Source organism: Coregonus lavaretus, assembly GCF_964263955.1.
Source record: "Coregonus lavaretus genome assembly, chromosome: 12".
Lineage (NCBI taxonomy): Eukaryota > Metazoa > Chordata > Actinopteri > Salmoniformes > Salmonidae > Coregonus > Coregonus lavaretus.
The window spans coordinates 15,928,376-15,951,357 of NC_139999.1; the positions used below are offsets into that span (position 1 = coordinate 15,928,376).

Sequence of the window (22,982 nt, forward strand, 5' to 3'; positions counted from 1 at the left end):
CGCTGACGACACACAACTAATCTTCTCCTTTCCCCCTTCTGATAACCAGGTGGCGAATCGCATCTCTGCATGTCTGGCAGACATATCAGTATGGATGACGGATCACCACCTCAAGCTGAACCTCGGCAAGACGGAGCTGCTCTTCCTCCCGGGGAAGGACTGCCCGTTCCATGATCTCGCCATCACGGTTGACAACTCCGTTGTGTCCTCCTCCCAGAGTGCGAAGAGCCTTGGCGTGACCCTGGACAACACCCTGTTGTTCTCCGCTAACATCAAGGCGGTGACCCGATCCTGTAGGTTCATGCTCTACAACATTCGGAGAGTACCTCCCTGCCTTATACAGGAAGCGGCACAGGTCCTAATCCAGGCACTTGTCATTTCCCGTCTGGATTACTGCAACTCGCTGTTGGCTGGGCTCCCTGCCTGTGCCATTAAACCCCTACAACTCATCCAGAATGCCGCAGCCCGTCTGGTGTTCAACCTTCCCAAGTTCTCTCACGTCACCCCGCTCCTCCGCACACTCCACTGGCTTCCAGTTGAAGCTCACATCTGCTACAAGACCATGGTGCTTGCCTACGGAGCTGTGAGGGGAACGGCACCTCCGTACCTTCAGGCTCTGATCAGTCCCTACACCCAAACGAGGGCACTGCGTTCATCCACCTCTGGCCTGCTGGCTCCCCTTCCTCTGCGGAAGCATAGTTCCCGCTCAGCCCAGTCAAAACTGTTCGCTGCTCTGGCACCCCAATGGTGGAACAAGCTCCCTCACGACGCCAGGACAGCGGAGTCACTCACCACCTTCCGGAGACATTTGAAACCCCACCTCTTTAAGGAATACCTGGGATAGGATAAAGTAATCCTTCTACCCCCCCCCCCCCCCAAAAAAAAAAAAATACATTGTAAAGTGGTTATCCCACTGGCTATAAGGTGAATGCACCAATTTGTAAGTCGCTCTGGATAAGAGCGTCTGCTAAATGACGTAAATATAAATGTAAAATCTATTGTTTTGTAGTTATTTTCACTTGGTAATGAGTAGTAGGCTGAAGTAATTACATAGAAATTGTTAAATCCTGTGTAAAACCTAGTAACTTCATTGTATTTATGCAGATATTACATGTACTCTGTGTTGTACTAGTGTGTTTATTTCTCACTTGGATGGGCGCTTTCAGAAGCTGATGATTAGATTGTCAGGATGTGTAACGTACTTTGTAGTTACACTATAATTACAAGTAAGTACCCCTCAAGATACACTTCATTTTAACTAGCTAAATCTTGTGTAACAAAAAGTAATTACATTGTACTTATGTGAACATTACATGTACTCTGTGTTGTACTAGTGTCTTTATTCTCCCACTTGGATGGCGCTTCCAGAAACTTTAAAAATGATGGCCAGGTTTTTCAGGATGGGTAATGTACTGTATAAGTACACATTAGTTACATGTAAGTACCCCTCAAGATACACTTCATTTTAACTAGCTAAATCCATTGTAATAACTAGTAATTACATTGTACTTAGGCAAACATTGCATGTACTATGCTTTAAAATAGTGTCTTATTCAAATCAAATCACATTTTATTGGTCACATAAACACATTTAGCAGATGTTATTGTGGGTGTAGCGAAATGCTTGTCCTCATCTGGGATGACACTCCTATTAGATCTGTTTTTGTAAGCTCAACCAAGTTAAGCCAAATGGCATAGCCGTGGGTGGTAGTTTTGGGGTGCTGCACATTTTTCAGAGGGGGCGGTTGTGTTGCAGACGGCTATATCGGTACGCTAATACAGGACAATTATTAAAAACCCAGTGCACTACTTTTCTGATGAAAAAAACATATTTAAAAAAAAATATATATATATATATATATGTGTTTTTTTTCATTCCTCAACACTTTATTTTTGGGGCAACTTCTAGCAACAACATTAACGGAGGATATATTTTTGAACAGTGCACATTCATTGTGCATAGGCTATAATCTCTCAGACACCCAGCTCATCTGCAAAGGATCCCAACCTTTGTCAGAGTTGTTAATTAATCAGATGCAGCTGAGAAGAAGCAAAACAATAAGTTGTTAAATTTAGTGGAAACCTGCCCATTTGTAACAAGCATTCATTGTTACACTTCTGTAATTGCAGACCGCAATTACTACCAGGTACATGTTGTTATTACATTGTAACTATGACACGTTACAGTTAACTACAATCCTTGTTAGTGTAATTACACATCTGAATCCCCCTTTTCATGGAGAATGTCATCTAAGTGGTTTCCAGTGTCCCACCTACGTAAGGTCAGGTAATGATCTATGCTGGCTGAGATAGGTATGGCAGGATTGTAGATCAACAGTGTTACCTCTGTATCTTGGGGAATTTTTTCTATTAGGAGGGCAAATAAAGAAAATGGCTCTTTCAGTTAAAAGCTATTTAGCTTTTGGTAGAAAGTATGAGAGCCTTTCTGTGGGTAATGAAAGCACAATGCAAGATCGGTGGTGTGGTTGTGGGATGGCAGTGGTCTTAATCCATTAGGACTGGCATTCATTGAGAGACTGATTAAAGCCTTCCTTATATTGACCCCATATTTGGGGACACATTATTGATGAATCCCTGCAAAGAGGCTTTTCCAGACAGACACAAACATAAACAATCCAGAGAAAGTAAAAAGGGCCACAATGTGGCCCTGAAGATACAGTTAAATATATCACAGGCCAGTAAGTGTAATGGAAAAATACAGTTTAAAGGTTTAGAATAATCACAGATGTCAAGAGTTAATTTTCACTGCGTGTTGTCCAAGAAATATAGAGTTGACTAACGGTGAGGTCATGTGATGTCTGGTGAGTTCTGTTGATGGATGAGCAGGCGCAGCGCCCACAGTCGCCTCACAAAGCCAGAGTGAAATGGCACAGGGCATAGGACAGAATGACAGACAGTGACACAAGCAGACAAAATCAGCAGAGCCAAGCTACCGGGTCAGACACACAGCACACACAGCCATAGACAAATAGGCCTTTGACCCGCACAGTCTGCCCCAGAGAGTTGTAGCCACACAGCGGACTGAGCCTGTCACAGACACAAAGCCATTACCTCTCTTGATTACTTACTCTCCTCACGTTAACATACATGGACCTAGATGTTTGGTTTGCAAATTCCAAGATAAAAAAGACTAGGAGGGAGACCCTAGACTGGAGGCAGGCATGTGCTTGTTTATTGCAAGTGTAAGCAGCTCATCAGAAGATTGGTTCATTGCAAATCCATTAAGTGTGCAGTGCATTAATCATGCTGCAGCCTGCACTGCCTCAGTATTTATGTTGTGCTGTAGTTTCTAGTGAACAGGAGTGGTGGAAATGCTGCCAAACAGCAAGGAAACTCTCATTATGTTTGTCACATCATTCATTGTCCCAATATCGTTGAGTTTGTTACACACACTGCTCATGTTTGAAAGTGTATATTAATAGACTTCAAAATATATGAAATATGGGATGCAACCACGTTGCTCGGCAATCCAGTCTGTTACAGTAGAGGTTATTTTAGGGTGTCCACCCACTCTGCCCAGAGTGGGTGAAAATGCGCTTTGGTGATGACATTTCACTTCCTTATGTTAAAAAATACATTTTACTAAGACAAATATGATTCTTCATGTTCTAAATCATTCAGTGGGATCTTTCTCTAACATACAATATCATTAACATTATATCAAAAAAGTCAGATTTCGTAACCTAATATATCCGATAATATTAAACCACAGAGCTCTTTTGACAGAGTGGTGCAGCTTTCTCACCGAAACTTTCGAGAATTTAAGAATTTGTAAAAGGATTTGAAAATAAAAAGCTTAAGGTACGCTTAGTGCTCTGTTGTCTTTTCACAGATTTACACTTGTTTTTGTGAGAAGTCTTCGAAAAAGAACAGGAACTTCGTATTAATATGAACAGCGTATACTAAAATATGAAAATACTATGTCGTGTCTCAATATCGATATCTATTTTAACTTTATATTGTTTTATGTACTACAGATTTGAAAAGAATGATGAGTTCAATGGTAAGCCTGTCAGGTAGCCTTAATTCTCTCACAGTATCCAGCCTAGCTGATTCAATGCTATTTTCCTGATTTATGACCCGTTTTTTTTTATTCTGTCTCTCACTGTTCAAATAAACCTACCATTAAAATTATAGACTGATCATGTCTTTGTCAGTGGGCAAACGTACAAAATCAGCAGGGGATCAAATACTTTTTTCCCTCACTGTAGGTACAAATGGCAGTGGTGTGTATGGAATCAATATATATTCCACCCCACTATCTAATGCAGTGCCAGAATATGCATCATGCACTCAGAGAGAGGTGCTAAGTTTTAAGGCTGTAATTCTAGACCATTTGTGGAGGTAGATAGAGATATTACTGTATTAATATGAGACTCGCAATTTCCCAACAAGGTCCTATGGGATCTCTCTCAATTACATCTACGTGGAACTGCACTGACATTACATTCCCAGTTAATGTGATGTTAATACATCCACAGAATAAAATTGCATTACAAAAAGGTTATGCGAATTAACCCAGACATTAAAGAGCACACGCATACATTTCCGCCCCTCTCCATGTCTTTCATTGTGGCCTGTCATAGTTAATAGGTTCCTCTTAAAAAAGCAGGTATATGAGCCTGAAGCATATTCAGGTATACAGTACGTGATCATTGACAAAATTATGAATCATCTTAAAGCTTGAGTTAGTACATTACTACCTGTTCATTATAACACCACACGTTGTCATGACATTTGTACCAAGCAACATAGCGTACACACTCTTTTCTCTTACTGAGAGGACACTGAAAGCCTGCATACGAACATACAGTTCTATAAAGAATAGAGACTGAAAGAGACTCATACTTTCGTTAACCACTACACTCACACAATATATTATTTTGAGATGTGGCATAATGGAAGTGCTTCAGGTAAAGTTATATTCATTTCTACGATCTTAACCTGCCTGTTGTGAATGTGTATGGGTGAGTGGTGAGAGTAGGAGCACTGAAAACGCAGAAAAAGCAAACAAGTGGAATAGAAGTTTCTTGTAATGTGTGCGCTAGCAGCGCAGTGTATGTATGCAGAGGTCAGGGTTTGTCAGATACTCTCTTCACAAGCACAGCCACATAAGAAATTCACATAACAGTACATTTCATGTTCTAGCAACTGGAGGCACACTGTCAGAAGTGCATTGAAACATTTATGAGGCAATGGTGTGGCACTCGCATGTATTACAATGCAGCAATACAGAGAGCAACACAACACAACCACGCATTTAACTGCTACTGGGATATTCTAGGGACAATGCAAGTGGCAAACCCTGAGACGATACAGAAAATAACGATTTCTATTTCATTTTGAATTCTGCACGTCCCACTGAAATAAGAGCATCCTTACTGTGCTCAAAGAAGCCTCTGTGAAATCCCTCTACTGCACATATGTCAGAGTCAAGGCCCGCGGGCCACATCCGGCCCGCGAGAAGGTTTTTTACGGCCCCTGGGATGATCTTGATTTATTATTAGAACCGGCCCGCAGACCGCAGCAAGCCGGCAGCCCGCAGATATTTTACACGCACCAATACTACATTTCCCACAATGCAACGGTGACGCACCGAGCAGTAGGCTGCTTCATTTCAATATTTATTGGCACAGCAGTCGTCAGCATCACAGTAAAATTAACTTTCAGATACCCATCAAAAATGGCAAAACGGAAGGTGGACACTGAGAACCGGGGGTTTCAAACAAGGTGGGAGTCGGAGTATATGTTCACGGAGGTAGCTGGAAAACCTGTGTGTCTTCTGTGTGGAGAAAGTGTGGCGGTACTGAAAGAGTACTCGTGGGTTTGACAACCGACGGAGCACCTGCGATGTGTGAACACAGGAGCGGACTGGTGGCGAAGATACGGGAAAAGATGCAAGAGGAAAACGCGACAGGTGAGCTGACAGCTTATCATTGTATCATACACCAGGAAGCGTTGTGCGGTAAAGCCTTGAAAATGGAGCATGTAATGAGCATCATCACGCGCACAGTTAACTTTATCAGAGCCAAAGGTTTGAATCACCGCCAGTTCAAGGCATTTCTGACGGAGTTAGAAACGGAGCATGGTGATTTGCCTTATCACACAGAGGTGCGATGGCTAAGCCAGGGAAAGGTGCTTCAAAGATGTTTCGAGCTTCGTGAGGAGATTTGTCTGTTCTTGGACAGCAAAGGGAAAGACACAACACAACTCCGAGACGAAATGTTTCTGTGTGAAATGGCTTTTCTGTGTGACATTACGAGTCATCTGAATGCAATGAACTTGCAGCTGCAGGGTCGGGATCATGTCATCTCTGATATGTACAGTACAGTGAAGGCATTTAAAACCAAACTGACTCTGTGGGAGACGCAGATGCGGAAAGAAAATTTGAGCCACTTTCCCAGCTGCCAGACCATGAAAGAGAAGCTCTCTACCAGTGCGTTCCCCGAGCGCACAGTTGGCTGATAAAATAGGTATGCTTGCCGCTGACTTTCGACGCCGATTTGCTGACTTTGAAGCACAAAAAAGCAGGTTGGAACTGCTCGGTAACCCATTTGCTGTTGACGTGGAAAGCTCACCACCAAACCTCCAAATGGAGTTGATTGACCTCCAATGCAATGATGCACTGAGGGCAAAATATGCGGCAGTGGGTGCTGCGGAGTTCGCCCGTTTCCTCCCCGACACAATGCCCCAGCTGCGCATCCAGGCTGCTCAAACGTTGTCTATGTTTGGCAGCACATACCTGTGTGAACAACTGTTTTCTTTGATGAACCTGAACAAAACATCACACAGAAGTCGACTTACTGCTGAACACCTCCACTCAATTCTGAGGATTTCCTCAGCTCAGAGCCTTACCCCGAACATTGATGAACTTGTGGAAAAGATGGGACACCACCAAGTATCACCCTCAACCTCAAACAAGTGAACATTACTGTGCAATCACATATTTAGAGTTTTTACTCAGTTCAAGTTTAAAAGTTAAAGTTTAATATTTGTTTTCACTGCATGTTACTTCTCCTTAAACAAAGTGTTGTTTTTGATTAATAGATTTTTGCACTTTATTTTATTGTATTTCAATCCAATTATATTTTAAAAATATTTCAGTTGAGTGGATGATAGAAAATTGCTATTATTGTTTTTTTCTTTGAAGTAAATTTAGCCCACTTTTGCTAAAATAGAAAATATAGGCTACTGATGGTGCCTTGAATACCGGTTTCTTTCATTTAATGTTCATGTTATGGGGATTTTTATATAAAGGAAATTTGTCTTTTGTGTCTGTTGAAAATTAAAGATTACTGACAGAGCCATAAGAAAATATTGCTTTATTTATCTGATCATATTGGAATATATTTGTTAGGTTTTCAGTAGGTTCAATTAGGTTCACTAGACTATATGCGTCATTAAAAATTTTTTCAATGAACATTCGAACAGTCCGGCCCTCGGCTTGTAGCTAAATTTTTTATTTGGCCCTCCGTCCATTTGACTTTGACACCCCTGCTCTACTGCATGTGGATGTTGAAGTCACTGACAGGAGGTAAGATTTCAAAGATGAAGAAGTGGAATATGCAAAACTGCTTAAAATTATTGAAAGAGAAAGTGTAGAAGAGTAAATCTGAAATATTTAATAGATTATTCATAAAGGGAGGTAGTGAGGGCTACTTTCCGAATTCACTGTAGATTCTTCATAATGGGAGGTAGTGAGGGCTATGGGATTTTGAGGTTATTTGAGGTTAAATGCTAATCAAAATGGTTATTCGCGCAGTTACATATTTACAGTACATATGCATTTGTAAACATTACCCATAATGTGTCTGAATGCAGGTCTATGAAATAGATTAGACATTAGAACAAAGAACACAAAATAGGAACACAAAAATGTGCTCTGATTTTGCCATCCCCACTATGCTACTGGAAGATGCTATCACAAAACGCAATGGCTTCATGAACAAGCTCCAAATACCATCTGATTATTCAGTCCTGATCTGACTGTCTTGAGTGAACAAAACTCAATTTTTCAGATTAGGCCTAAGTATTGAGTTCTCTGAGACATCCCTCTGAACGGCAAAGTCTAAAAGACTATACTTCATCCCAAGTCACTACCCCCACATAACTCAAACTTATACTTCATACTTTTTGAAGACATAAATTCTCTCCACGACATGTTTTGAATTTCCATTGTGGTGATTACCTGGAAATTGCTACTGTTATAAATGTAATTTGCGAGGGTTTTTGAAGTATCGGTCTTGCATGACAGGCCCTCTATCAGGCTGGTGCAGGTGGCTATATACAGTAGCTAGCCTATCCTCACTATGTGTTGACAACACAGTGTTGTGCACCACCTCCTCCTCTAACACCAACGTGTTACAGATGCCTGTGCGTCAGAGGATTTGTTAGATGTAGCTAAGCTCAGCTCCCACCTTATTCCCAGGGTATTATCCTCAGGCATCTTTCCCATAAACCCCAGAGTCTGCTCAATATCTCCTTGTAAATTCTCCAACTTCTCCACTGCATACCACAGGATTGAGCAGATGTTGGATTTATACTGTGTATCTGTACTTTGGCGTTAAAACGGGAGGTAATTTACTTCAAAGTATTATTGTGTCCTGTTTGAGGATGGTTTGAGTTAAACCTTGTTATGTATTCTAACGCTGTTGCACTGATATTAGTGTTGATGACGTAAACTTCCTAAGTGTTACTCGATAATCTAGAGCTGGAAATGTCATACAAATATTAGTGTGGTGACAGAATCCTGCAACAACATAACTGTAACCATTCCAAGCTTAATCAAAATGAATCTCATGAGAGCATAATCTATCGATCTCTTTGGAAATATATGGCGACAAGGTAATCTGCAGCACGGCATGATGATATTGTCTATTGCTAAGAAGATTACAACCAGGAGTGACCACAGTGGAGGCAGCCAATATACGTAAGGGATAAGTAATTGAGGAATATTTGTTCAAAACCATTACACAATGGCTTATGGGTTCACAGTCAGATTCAGATAAATAGTTGATAGTGACAGTACTACTATAGAAAACAAAAAACACATACACTACCAGTCAAAAGTTTGGACACACCTACTCATTCAAGGTTTTGTCTTTATTTTAAAAAAAATTTACATTGTAGAATAATAGTGAAGACATCAAAACTATTAAATAACAAATTAAAATAGCCACCCTTTGCCTTGATGACAGCTTTGCACACTCTTGGCATTCTCTCAACTAGCTTCATGAGGTAGTCACCTGGAATGCATTTCAATTAACAGATGTGCCTTCTTAAAAGTACATTTGTGGAATTTCTTTCCTTCTTAATGCATTTCAAATAAAATAAAATAAAATGTTATTGGCCACATGCGCCAAATACAACAGCTGCAGACATTACAGTGAAATGCTTACTTACAGCCCTTAACCAACAGTGCATTTATTTTTTTATAAAAAAGTAAAATAAAACAACCAAAAAGTGTTGTGAAAAAAAGAGCAGAAGTAAAATAAAATAACAGTAGGGAGGCTATATATACAGGGGGGTACCGGTGCAGAGTCAATGTGCGGGGGCACCGGCTAGTTGAGGTAGTTGAAGTAATATGTTTTATTTTTATTTTATTTTTTATTTAACCTTTATTTAACCAGGTAAGCCAGTTGAGAACAAGTTCTCATTTACAACTGCGACCTGGCCAAGATAAAGCAAAGCAGTGCGATAAAAACAACAACACAGAGTTACATATGGGGTAAAAAAACATAAAGTCAACAAAAAAAAACAACAACAGAAAATATATATACAGTGTGTGCAAATGTAGCAAGTTATGGAGGTAAGGCAATAAATAGGCTATAGTGCAAAATAATTACAATTAGTATTAACACTGGAATGCTAGATGGTGCAAGAGATTATGTGCAAATAGAGATACTGGGGTGCAAAAGAGCAAAATAAATAACAATATAGGGATGAGGTAGTTGGGTGGGCTAATTTCAGATGGGCTGTGTACAGGTGCAGTGATCGGTAAGGTGCTCTGACAACTGATGCTTAAAGTTAGTGAGGGAGATAAGAGTCTTCAGCTTCAGAGATTTTTGTAATTCGTTCCAGTCATTGGCAGCAGAGAACTGGAAGGAATGGCGGCCAAAGGAGGTGTTGGCTTTGGGGATGACCAGTGAGATATACCTGCTGGAGCGCAGACTACGGGTGGGTGCTGCTATGGTGACCAATGAGCTAAGATAAGGCAGGGATTTGCCTAGAAGTGATTTATAGATGGCCTGGAGCCAGTGGGTTTGACGACGAACATGTAGTGAGGACCAGCCAACAAGAGCGTACAGGTCACAGTGGTGGGTAGTGTATGGGGCTTTGGAGACAAAACGGATGGCACTGTGATAGACTACATCCAATTTGCTGAGTAGAGTGTTGGAGGCTATTTTGTAAATGGCATCGCCGAAGTCAAGGATCGGTAGGATAGTCAGTTTTACGAGGGCATGTTTGGCAGCATGAGTGAAGGAGGCTTTGTTGAGAAATAGGAAGCCGATTCTAGATTTAACTTTGGATTGGAGATTCTTAATGTGAGTCTGGAAGGAGAGTTTACAGTCTAAATGTGGGTAGAGTTAAAGTGACTGTGCATAAACAATTAACAGAGTAGCAGCAGCGTAAAAATATGGGGGTGGGGGGGCAGTGCAAATAGTCCGGGTAGCCATGATTAGCTGTTCAGGAGTCTTATGGCTTGGGGATAGAAGATGTTGAGAAGTATTTTGGACCTAGACTTGGCACTCCGGTACCGCTTGCCGTGCGGTAGCAGAGAGAACAGTCTATGACTAGGGTGGCTGGAGTCTTTGACAATTTTGAGGGCCTTCCTCTGACACCGCCTGGTATAGAGGTCCTGGATGGCAGGAAGCTTGGCCCCAGTGATGTACTGGGCCGTACGCACTACCCTCTGTAGTGCCTTGCGGTCGGAGGCCGAGCAGTTGCCATACCAAGCGGTGATGCAACCAGTCAGCATGCTCTCGATGGTGCAGCTGTAGAATTTTTTTAGGATCTGAGGACCCATGCCAAATCTTTTCAGTCTCCTGAGGGGGAATAGGCTTTGTCGTGCCCTCATCACGACTGTCTTGGTGTGTTTGGACCATGATAGTTCGTTGGTGATGTGGACACCAAGGAACTTGAAGCTTTCAACCTGTTCCACTACAGCCCTGTCGATGAGAATGGGGGCGTTCTCAGTCCTCTCTTTTTTCCTGTAGTCCACAATCATCTCCTTTGTCTTCGTCACGTTGAGGGAGAGATTGTTATCCTGGCACCACACGGCCAGGTCTCTGACCTCCTCCCTATAGGCTGTCTCATCATTGTCGGTGATCAGGCCTACCACTGTAGTGTCTTCGGCAAACTTAATGATGTTGTTGGAGTCGTGCCTGGCCATGCAGTCATGGGTGAACAGGGAGTACAGGAGGGGACTGAGCACGCAGCCCTGAGGGGCCCCTGTGTTGAGGATCAGTGTGGCAGATGTGTTGTTACCTACCCTTACCACCTGGGGGTGGCCCGTCAGGAAGTCCAGGATCCAGTTGCAGAGGGAGGTGTTTAGTCCCAGGATCCTTAGCTTAGTGATGAGCTTTGAGGGCACTACGGTGTTGAATGCTGAGCTGTAGCCAATGAATAGCATTCTCACGTAGGTGTTCCTCTTGTCCAGGCGGGAAAGGGCAGTGTGGAGTGCAATAGAGATTGCATCATCTGTGGATCTGTTGGGGCGGTATGCAAATTGGAGTGGGTCTAGGGTTTCTGGGATAATGGTGTTGACGTGAGCCATGACCAGACTTTCAAAGAACTTCATGGCTACAGACGTCAGTGCTACGGGTCGGTAGTCATTTAGGCAGGTTATCTTAGTGTCCTTGGGCATTGGGACTATGGTGGTCTGCTTGAAACATGTTGGTTTACAGACTCAGTCAGGGACATGTTGAAAATGTCAGTGAAGACACTTGCCAGTTGGTCAGCACATGCTCGGAGTACACGTCCTGGTAATCCATCTGGCCCTGCGGCCTTGTGAATGTTGAGCTACTTAAAAGTCTTACTCACATTGACTACGGAGAGCGTGATCACATAGTCATCCGGAACAGCTGGTGCTCTCATGCATGCTTCAGTGTTGCTTGCCTCGAAGCGAGCATAGAAGTGGTTTAGCTCGTCTGGAAGTCTTGTGTCACTGGGCAGCTCGCGGCTGTGCTTCCCTTTGTAGTCTGTAATAGTTTTCAAGCCCTGCCACATCCGACGAGCATCAGAGCCGGTGTAGTACGATTCAATCTTAGTCCTGTATTGACTCTTTGCCTGTTTGATGGTTCGTCGGAGGGCATAGCGGGATTTCTTATAAGCGTCTGGGTTAGAGTCCCGCTCCTTGAAAGTGGCAGCTCTACCCTTTAGCTCAGTGCGGATGTTGCCTGTAATCCATGGCTTCTGGTTGGGGTATATACGTACGGTCACTGTGGGGATGACATCATTGATGCACTTATTGAAGAAGCCTGTGCCTGATGTGGTGTACTCCTCAATGCTATCTGAAGAATCCTGGAACATATTCCAGTCTGTGCTAGCAAAACAGTCCTGTAGCTTAGCATCTGCGTCATCTGACCACTTTTTTATTAACCGAGTCACTGGTGCTTCCTGATTTAGTTTTTGCTTATAAGCCGGAATCAGGAGGATAGAGTTATGGTCAGATTTGCCAAATGGAGGGCGAGGGAGAGCTTTGTATGCGTCTCTGTGTGTGGAGTAAAGGTGGTCTAGAGTTTTTTTCCTCTGGTTGCACATTTAACATGCTGGTAGAAATTAGGTAGAACGGATTTAAGTTTCCCTGCATTAAAGTCCCCGGCAACTAGGAGCGCTGCCTCTGGATGAGCGTTTTCCTGTTCACTTATGGCCTTATACAGCTCATTCAGTGCAATCTTAATGCCAGCATTGGTTTGTGGTGGTAAATAGACAGCTATGAAAAATATAGATGAAAACTCTCTTGGTAAATAGTGTGGTCTACAGCTTATCATAAGATACTCTACCTCAGGCGAGCAAAACCTTGAGGCTTCCTTAGTATTTGATTTTGTGCACCCCTTGTCTTACCGGAGTCAGCCGTTCTATCCTGCCGATGTAGCGTATAGCCTGCTAGCAGTATGTTGTCCATGTCGTCGTTCAGCCATGACTCGGTGAAACATAAGATATTACAGTTTTTAATGTCCCGTTGGTAGGATAACCGTAATCTTAGGTCATCCAATTTATTCTCAAATGATTGAACATTGGCTAATAGGATTGATGGAAGAGGCAGTTTACTCGCTCGCCGTCGGATCCTTACAAGGCACCCCGACCTACGTCCACGATATCTCCGTCTCTTTCTCATGCGAATGACGGGAAATTGGGCCTTGTCGGGTGTCTGTAGGATATCCTTCGCGTACGACTTGTTGAAGAAATATTATTCGTCCAATACGAGGTGAGTAATCGCTGTCCTGATATTCAGAAACTATTTTTGGTTATAAGAGACGATGGCAGAAACATTATGTACAGAATAAATTACAAATAAACGTGGAAAAAAACACATAATAGTACAATTGGTTAGAGGGCTGTAAAACAGCAGCCATCTTCTCCGGCGCCATTCTAATTTGAGCCAATTAGTTGTGTTGTGATAAGGTGTGTGGGGGGGGGGGGGGGGGGGGGGGGGGGGGGGGGGGGGGGGGGGGGGGGGGGGGGTATACAGAAGATAGCCCTATTTGGTAAAAGACCAAGTCCATATTATGGCAAGAACAGCTCAAATAAGCAAAGAGAAACGACAGTCCATCATTACTTTAAGACATGGTCAGTCAATACGTAACATTTCAAGAACTTTGAACGTTTCTTCAAGTGCAGTTGCAAAAACCATCAAGCGCTATGATGAAACTGGCTCTCATGAGGACCGCCACAGGAATGGAGGACCCAGAGTTACCTCTGCTGCAGAGGATAAGTTCATTAGAGTTACCAGCCTCAGAAATTGCAGCCCTAATAAATGCGAGTTCAAGTAACAGACATCAACTGTTCAGAGGAGACTGTGTGAATCAGGCCTTCATGGTCGAATTGCTTCAAAGAAACTACTACTAAAGGACACCAATAAGAAGAAGAGACCTGCTTGGGCCAAGAAACACGAGCAATGGACATTAGACCAGTGGAAATGTGTCCTTTGGTCTGGATCCAAATTTGAGATTTTTGGTTCCAACCGCTGAACGGATGATCTCCGCATGTGTACTTCCCACTGTAAAGCATGGAGGAGGAGATGCTATGGTGTGGGGGTGCTTTGCTGGTGAAACTGTCTGTCATTTATTTAGAATTCAAGGCACACTTAACCAGCATGGCTACCACAGCATTCTGCAGTGATACGCCATCCCATCTGGTTTGGGCTTAGTGGGACGATCATTTGTTTTTCAACAGGACAATGACCCAACACACCTCCAGGCTGTGTAAGGGCTATTTGACCAAGAAGGAGAGTGATGGAGTGCTGCATCAGATGACCTGGCCTCCACAATCCCCTGACCTCAACCCAATTGAGATGGTTTGGGATGACTCGGACAGCAGAGTGAAGGAAAAGCAGCCAACAAGTGCTAAGCATATGTGGGAACTCCTTCAAGACTGTTGGAAAAGCATTCCAGGTGAAGCTGGTTGAGAGAATGCCAAGAGTGTGCAAAGCTGTCATCAAGGCAAAGGGTGGCTATTTGACGAATCTCAAATATAAAAATATATTTTGATTTGTTTAACACTTTTTTGGTTACTACATGATTCCATATGCGTTATTTCATAGTGTTGATGTCTTCATTATTATTCTACGATCTAGAAAATAGTAAAAATAAAGAAAAAGCCTTGAATGAGTAGGTGTGTCCAAACTTTTGAATGGTACTGTACATTAATTAATTATTCATGAATTCCACATACAAACTAAATCCCAATTATGCAGTTTATAGACAGTACTTTATAGCAGGGTTTCCCAAACTTGGTCCTGGGGTCCCCTCTGGTTGCACATTAAATGTTTTTCCCTAGCACTACACAGCTGATTCAAATAATCAACTTATCATCAAGCTTTGATTATTTGAATCAGCTGTGTAGTGCTAGGGCAAAAAACAAAACATGCTCCCAGGGCGGTCCAGCACCAAGCTTGGGAAACCCTGCTTTATAGGGTCTGGGGGTGTTTGAAGGGAAGGAGGAGCAGGAAATAAGACGAAAGTACTTCCCAATTCAGAATGGTACAGTACGTGATAATTCCATTCCCTCAAAGCACTGATAGTGAGGGCTCTGATTTGTTTATGCCCCTCTGCTGCCAAAGAGTATTAAATGAAAGTGGGAAGACTTAAAGGTAAATATTCTGCTGAGAAAATTAAACTACAAATCAAAACAAATCAAATGTAGGTGTGGACAATGCATGTCTCGCACCCACCTATTGACTTTACAGAAATAGTTGTTTGCCTCGACATCAACAATTAAAGCTTCGCTGCCCCAGCCTCTGCATCATCCCGGGTTTCAGGGGACAATGCCAATCTTTCTTCAGTTTCAGATAAAGGACGATTCACTGAAATGGAGACCGCTTATCACATTCTTTCATCACTCCGAAAGGTTATTCAGTAAGTTCTTGTTGTGAAATGTTGAGGGCAGTTTTTAAAGATTGTAGCAGCACCAGAAATAAATGACGGAGGTTCCTGTCATATAAATCAGCCTCCACCCGCGCTCCAATCAGTGTCCATCAAGAGGTGAAGGTCACCAGTCTGTGCTGCTTACTGTGCCTGGCCTCCTGCAGACCTTCCACATGTCCTCTCCCTGCTCCTTCAAATATCCTCACACAAGATAGTAGGCATACTACAATCCATTGGAGAAGGATTCGTCAAGTGAAAATATATACTGAACAAAAATAAACGCAACAATTTTTAAGATTTTACTGAGTTACAGTTCATATAAGGAAATCAGTCAATTTAAATACATTCATTAGGCTCTGATCTATGGATTTCACATGATTGGGAATACAGATATGCATCTGTTCATCACAGATACCTTAAAGAAATAAGGTAGATCAGAAAACCAGTCAGTATCTGGTGTGACCACCATTTGCCTCATGTAGCGCGACACATATCATTAGCATAGAGTTGATCAGGCTGTTGATTGTGGCCTGTGGAATGTTGTCCCACTCCTCTTCAATGGCTGTGCGAAGTTGCTGGATATTGGCGGGAACTGGAAAACGCTGTCGTACACGTCGATCCAGAGCATCCCAAACATGCTTCATGGGTGACATGTATGGTGAGTATACAGGCCATGGAAGAACTTGGACATTTTCAGCTTGCAGGAATTGTGTACACATCCTTGCGACATGGGGCCATGCATTATCATGCTGAAACATTAATCTCGTCATGATATCTCTGTGCATTCAAATTGCCATCGATAAAATGCAATTGTGTTTATTGTCTGCAGCTTATGCCTGTCCATACCACCACCACCCTGGGGCACAAAATTGACATCAGCAAACTGCTCGCCCACACAACGCCATACACGTGGTCTACGGTTGTAAGGCCGGTTGGACATACTGCAAAATTCTCTAAAGTGACGTTGGAGGCAGCTTATGGTAGAAAAATGAACATTCAATCCTCTGGCAACAGTGCTGGTGGACATTGCTGCAGTTAGCATGCCAATTGCATGTTAACTGTAGCTCAATAGGTAGAGCATGGCGCTTGTAACGCCAGGGTAGTGGGTTCGATCCCCGGGACCACCCATACGTAAAAATGTATGCACACATGACTGTAAGTCGCTTTGGATAAAAGCGTCTGCTAAATGGCATATTATATTATTATGCTCCCTCAAAACTTGAGACATCTGTGGCATTGTGTTGTGTGACAAAACTGCACATTTTAGATTGCCCTTTTATTGTCCACAGCACACAGTGCAGCTGTGTAATGATCATGCTGTTGAATCAGCTTCTTGATATGCCACACCTGTCAGGTGGATGGATTATTTTGGCAAATGAGAAATGCTCACTAACCGGGATGTAAACATATTTTTGCACAACATTTTAGAGAAATAAGCTTTTTGTGTGTATGGAACATTTCTGGGATCTTTTATTTCAGCTCATGAATCATGGGACCAACACTTTACATGTTGCGTTTATAGTTTTGTTCATTGATAATGTCTCATTTTTATGTGTAGTTTTTTCTTTTCTAATTTCAAGGTAATTTTAGCTGTAGGTGTTCTTGATCAGAAGGATACTTCATGCAACTAGCGCTGGGCGATATATCGAATTAATTTGATATTCAAAGAATCTAGGTTTTTCATTTTTTGTTGTTTTTATGATCGGGTTCTAAGATAACATATGGAATTGTTTTAAGATGGTCATACCAAGGATTATATAGCTATTTGATTTGGAATTTTAAGACCCCTTAAGGTATCAAAAAAATATATATCAAAAAAAGGGATTGGATGAAACATTGAATTTGGCATTACTGCTATTAGCCACTAGAAACACATTGAATAACATATTCACTACATGGAACAACACATAGTCAAAAGAAATAGTCTAAAAGAAGAGTGTTCTTAAGTGTCTGTCCTATATCTGAGAGATATAAGAAAGATCAGGAAACTATTTGTATTTTTTTGTACACTTATTTATCCCCTTATTTTAGGCACTAAACTAACTCCATATATACTTCCATTCAGTTTTTTAAATGGTACTGGGGACCGACCTTCAGACAAGTCTTGTGAGGCTTGTGGTCGTCATAGAGCAAAACGGAGAACACCATCAAATTCGTGACAGTCTCAGCTTTCCACAGCTGGGTCATCCGTGTGTAGCCCAAACCGTTCGGAGGTTACCGACATATAAATTGGCAGAAGAGGCTGCACCGACTTCAAACGAGGCTTGTGGGCGTCCTATAGCAAAACGGAGAACACCGTCGTGTTTGTGACACTTCAGACTTTTTTGTGAGAAGACCGATTTTCAGGATGTCTCATGGTTTGACAAACACTGCTCTAGTTCTGCCACCTTTCACCGCAGATGCGGAAGGGCAAAAAAAAATCTCTAGCTTAAACTGTTCTTTCTTGTTAGCAAGTAAATAGATACAAGTTGGCTACACTTTAAATATAAAGATTAGCTGGCTACTCAATAGCACGTGGGCTTGTTGTGCTTGAGGGATTGTTTATGAGACCTGTGTTAATTTTCTATAATGCCTGCTACAAGAAGTTGGTAATTATTAGTGGATGTGCATTGTTCTGGTTAAATTTGAAACAAAAAGGGCATTTTCATAGACAGACTTGAAAGCCAGATCTGTGCATAGTGCAATAAAGCAGATTAAACTATTTCGATAAAATAATTAAATTATAAGTGGCTTATATTTAGCCTAGGTATAACTTTACAAGCATAAATTCATTAGATTATTCCTGACTGTTTGAAATGCAGTTTATTGTGCAACAAAGCTTATTTAGAGAAAATGTTTTTTGTGGGTTTTTTTTGTTCGTTTTTTTTACATATACAGCATATCGTGAATCGCTCATAGTTTTGAAAAAATAATAGAGATATGATTTTTAGGCCATATCGCCCAGCCCTACATGCAACCCTACCTTTTGAGAATTCTATTAAATGGTAATTTTGCTAAATGCAATGTAGCGTTGAGTGTTCTTCTGATGAAGAGTTGTTTTGCTCGTATGCATCAAGGATCCAGATAACCTTTGTTGAAAGCTTCGGGGAGTCTAACAAGGGTGTTATTATCCATCTGTGCTACACTTCCACAACAAGGGTGACATAAAGCATGATTCATGTAGCAATGAGCCATCATTAACTAATTGCAAGAACATTTACTTCCATTCCAATCACCATACTGGGTCATATACTGTAAGTAGGTGTATGCATCATTGCTCGCTTTCCTCTCTATTTTCAAGTGCTGAACTTGAAAAAAAATCGCACTACCTGAAGACATCACTGAGAATGTAGCCCACTCACGTCACAATAACATCCGGCTGCTGGCTGGCGGATGGCCAGGGAAGCATTTCACTTGAAGTGTGCGAGGGACTGACAGACAGCATCTGAGGCCGTGAATACCGAACCAGCCTGGCTCATATGCACACCGGCAGCTATTAACGCGACCAAGATCCCGGGCATGAGGACGGGTGGAGGGAGAATGAAGCTGGCTGAACTGGCGCTATGATATCACAGGCCTGACCCCGGCAGACAACACTGAGCTCAGGATGTTAAACCACACCACCCGCTCCATCTATCACTGTTATCTCCCTCTATCACCTCAGTGAAGATTAGGCCTCAGCTAGCTACCTGCCCTGGCCTGCCTGGCCACGGGGAACTGGGGGAACATGTGTATAATGCATGATACCTCAGGGAAATGTAATGTCTACTCAAGTCAACAATTAAACCCCATACATATGTATGTATGTATATGAAATACATTGAGGCTGTCTGTCGGTCAGTGTAACAATTGAGGCTGTCTGTCAGTCAGTGCAGCATTTCATATTGCCATTCTGATCATTTGTCTATAATATGCATACATCTGTCAGCGAGAAGCAGCCAGGCCAATATTTTCTTCTCCAGAACAATTACCAAATGGATCACTTCTTTTATGTTCACATTAATTTCCTATGGATGGTGGGAAACAGAGTGATTTGACATCTGTTGCAATTCGGTGAGAGCAGGCTGAATGGTCAGGCCGTAGTGAGCCACTGCCAGTCTGTCAGGTGGGCATGAGAAACTGAGGGGGCCCAACGGCCCATATGTATTCTCTAGATTGCCCTCCTGAGGCTAATTGACAGAGCTGCAGAGATGTGGCACTTTTATTAAGTCACTGCTTGAGAAATTAAGCCACAAAGTGGTATATTAATCATCATTTCGCCAGATTAAGTGACAGAAGAGTGTGATCATGGAATAAATCTATTGAGTTACATTTGAAAGAAAACAGCTAATTATACATTATGCTTTACCTTCCTGTAAAGTTTTGAACATCATGTTAATCATGACAGAAGGTAGGATTGCATAGCTTTCCTAGCAATTTTGACTGCAGACTTGGGTCTAATTTATAAAACATTGTCCTGTTGACCAAAGTCTAACAGTACCATTTTCAAAGCTTAAGGCAATACATGTTCATAACAGACACACACATGCACACACACGAGCCCTGCCTGTCGCAGAGAGAGAGAGAGAGAGAGAGAGAGAGAGAGAGAGAGAGAGAGAGAGAGAGAGAGAGAGAGAGAGAGAGAGAGAGAGAGAGAGAGAGAGAGAGAGAGAGAGAGAGAGAGAGAGAGAGAGAGCTCAAATCTGTACCACAGACAGCACAAGCACTAGTGTGCTTGTTTCAAGTGGATGTTTTATATACTGCTTTAGGAAGATGTAGCAGCTAATTCCTTTTTGAAAATCTTAAAATGACTGCAAAATGATCTCATCCAATTCCATTTCAAACAAACACCTTTTGGGGGCAATACACTGATCAGCATTAATTTAGCTCTCATCACATATTATAGTAGCCTACTGCAGGTGTGTATGCCCACGGTAACCTGGGTACATTGCCCAAACAGCCTGTATGCAAAGCCTAGTTTAGTTAGGCACAAATACAGAACAGGGATTTATGTGGGAACGAGTGCGTATTTGTATTTGTAAAAAATACAGACTTGTTCAGCAATTAGGCTATACCTGAACAACTCCCGAGAGCCCAGAAAAAGAATACGAAATAGGTTGAAAGACTGGGTGAAATTCAGTAACGTGATTCACCAACGTTTTATTTTATTTAACCTTTATTTAACTAGGCAAGGCAACTAGGCAACCTACCTGTTATGTGATGCAAGTTAAAACAAAAACCTATGTAGTTTGCTGCGTCTTCCAACAAGACATTTGGAAAGCATTTGTGCACCAAATGTAAAGGTATGAGGCAGGGAGAAGATCAATTAGAAAGCGCATTGCTTGCTATAGTGCAACGACAAAACTACAAAGAATAGCCTTCCCTTTTGAATGTAGCCTAGCGAAAATATGATTTGAAATGCAATTCCTAAGCATTTACTTAAGTGTAGATTAAAATGAACCGCACGAAATGTCGCCAGGGACTCAGTATGAACTTTATCTTAATGTAACCGGGAGAGAAAGCATTGATTGGTGTTCAAAACATTGGAATTCTAAGGCTTTTCATGAAAATGCGCAAATCAAAGGGCTGTGGTTCAACTAGGTAGCCTACTATAGTTATACCTGCTGCTATGCGTTTAGTCAAATTAGTGGACTGGACGCATTCGCCACCGAAGAAACATTCTCCATTCATAGAATTAACACACAGTAGACTACGTGGCACAATAACTTTCATGGAACCTTACCTTCAACAGAGAAGACAGGGCAGGTTGCTGCAGGCGAAGGGAGAGGTTGTTCAAAACCAGGAGGATGATGAGAGGACTGTGAAGACGTCCGGAACACAGGAATCTCAAGTCGCTTTTGATACAGAACCCGCTTGATGTCCAACCTGTTTATCCCAGTCTGGCTTTTGAAGGCACAAAATCGCCACACCATAGACCCCTCCTCCGCATAAAATCACAATATGTATCAAATATGGTTATTCTCATGCATAGTAGGCAATGTCTAGCCTATTTATCTCAACACAACTATTGACTATAACATCAGACTATTGAATATGTAGGTGAATTAGACTATACCAATCTATTTGAGGTGTAATCCTTCAGGATTTGGGACAAATTGTTGGCCTTGTTTTTACTGAATGACTAAACTACAGTAGGCCTACACCTATATGCCTTCCAGCAAGATTTATCGATCAGCAATGTTCTAATCTGCACCTTTTATGTAACCATATATTTTTTGTTATTCAACTTCAAGTTAGACTTTAATTAGCCTGTGTTATTACACTATGAAATGTGTTATGTCCCTTTATAAAAATGTGTCTATCTCAAACCAGGTTTCTTAAAGAGGCAATCAGCAGTTACATTTACGTCATTTAGCAGACGCCCTTATCCAGAGCGACTTACAGTTAGTGAGTGCATACATTTTTCAAACTGGCCCCCGTGGGACACGAACCCACAACTCTAGCGTTGCAAACGCCATGCTCTACCAACTGAGCTACACGGGGCCAGTTGAAACAATAACAAAGCGTTGGCCTAGAGAAATGGGGCTGGAGTGTAACCACTCTCAAATTCATAGACAGAGCTACGGATGCAAAGTATAGTTTTAACCATGTTTTGGGGCTGTATAGTGTTTGTTTACATTTCATGTGTTTACAAACATTGGAGTGAAACAGGTTTATATTTTGGGTTCTGATGGGGTATGACAGTCCAACTAATGCTCATGAGGGATTTGTAAATTATATATTTCAAGAATCAAAAGGTACATTTTATTAATTCAGAAAATTGATTGTGCTACTGTACATCATGCACTATGAAGAGGATTGAAGCTAAGAGGTGCACAGCTGTCTATTATCTATTACTCTATGCTGTATTGACTATTCACACCTTATAGAGGAAATCAAATTATAGCATACCATAGCCATAGCAAATAATAGGTGAAATATCTCTCATGAGCATAATGTATTGCATAATGTAGGCTAAAAAGTAGTTGTTTCTTATCTCCAAGTGAACAATTTCGCAACACATAGGAGAATATTGGACAGGCCACAAAGAGTCAAAACATAAAGCTATTTTACTTTAGGACTAATCAAGTGCAAAAAAAATCTGTCTGCTTAAAGTGTAAATCATTACTTTACAGTAACAAAATATGCGACTGCCGTTTCAACATGTAAGTAGGTAAGCTACTTTAAAGGTCTTCATTCGTGTGAAAATTACAGTGTTGGCGTTAGACATTTCCAAGAAAGTAAGTACAGAAATATAAAGTAAAGTACCTAATCGTTACAAAAGTCTATTTCTCTCACTAAACTGAAAGACTCATTATGTTATTAACAATACACTGTACCTCACATTACATTGGCTGCCAAGAAGCAAGCATAATAACTTAATGGACAAACCATGAGAACATTAGTTCTTAGAAG

General features: G+C 41.7%; 1 protein-coding gene across 1 annotated transcript in view; it reads right to left on the reverse strand.

Annotated features, from left to right (window-relative positions):
* Positions 1-21,483, reverse strand: part of LOC311138002 (contactin-4-like) — a 132,521-nt gene extending 111,038 nt beyond the window's left edge. Inside the window, exon 1 of the mRNA XM_084172648.1 lies at positions 21,310-21,483. The gene's annotated coding sequence lies outside the window, so the exon portion shown is untranslated. The remainder of the gene's footprint in view (positions 1-21,309) is intronic.
* Positions 21,484-22,982: the final 1,499 nt, after the last annotated feature.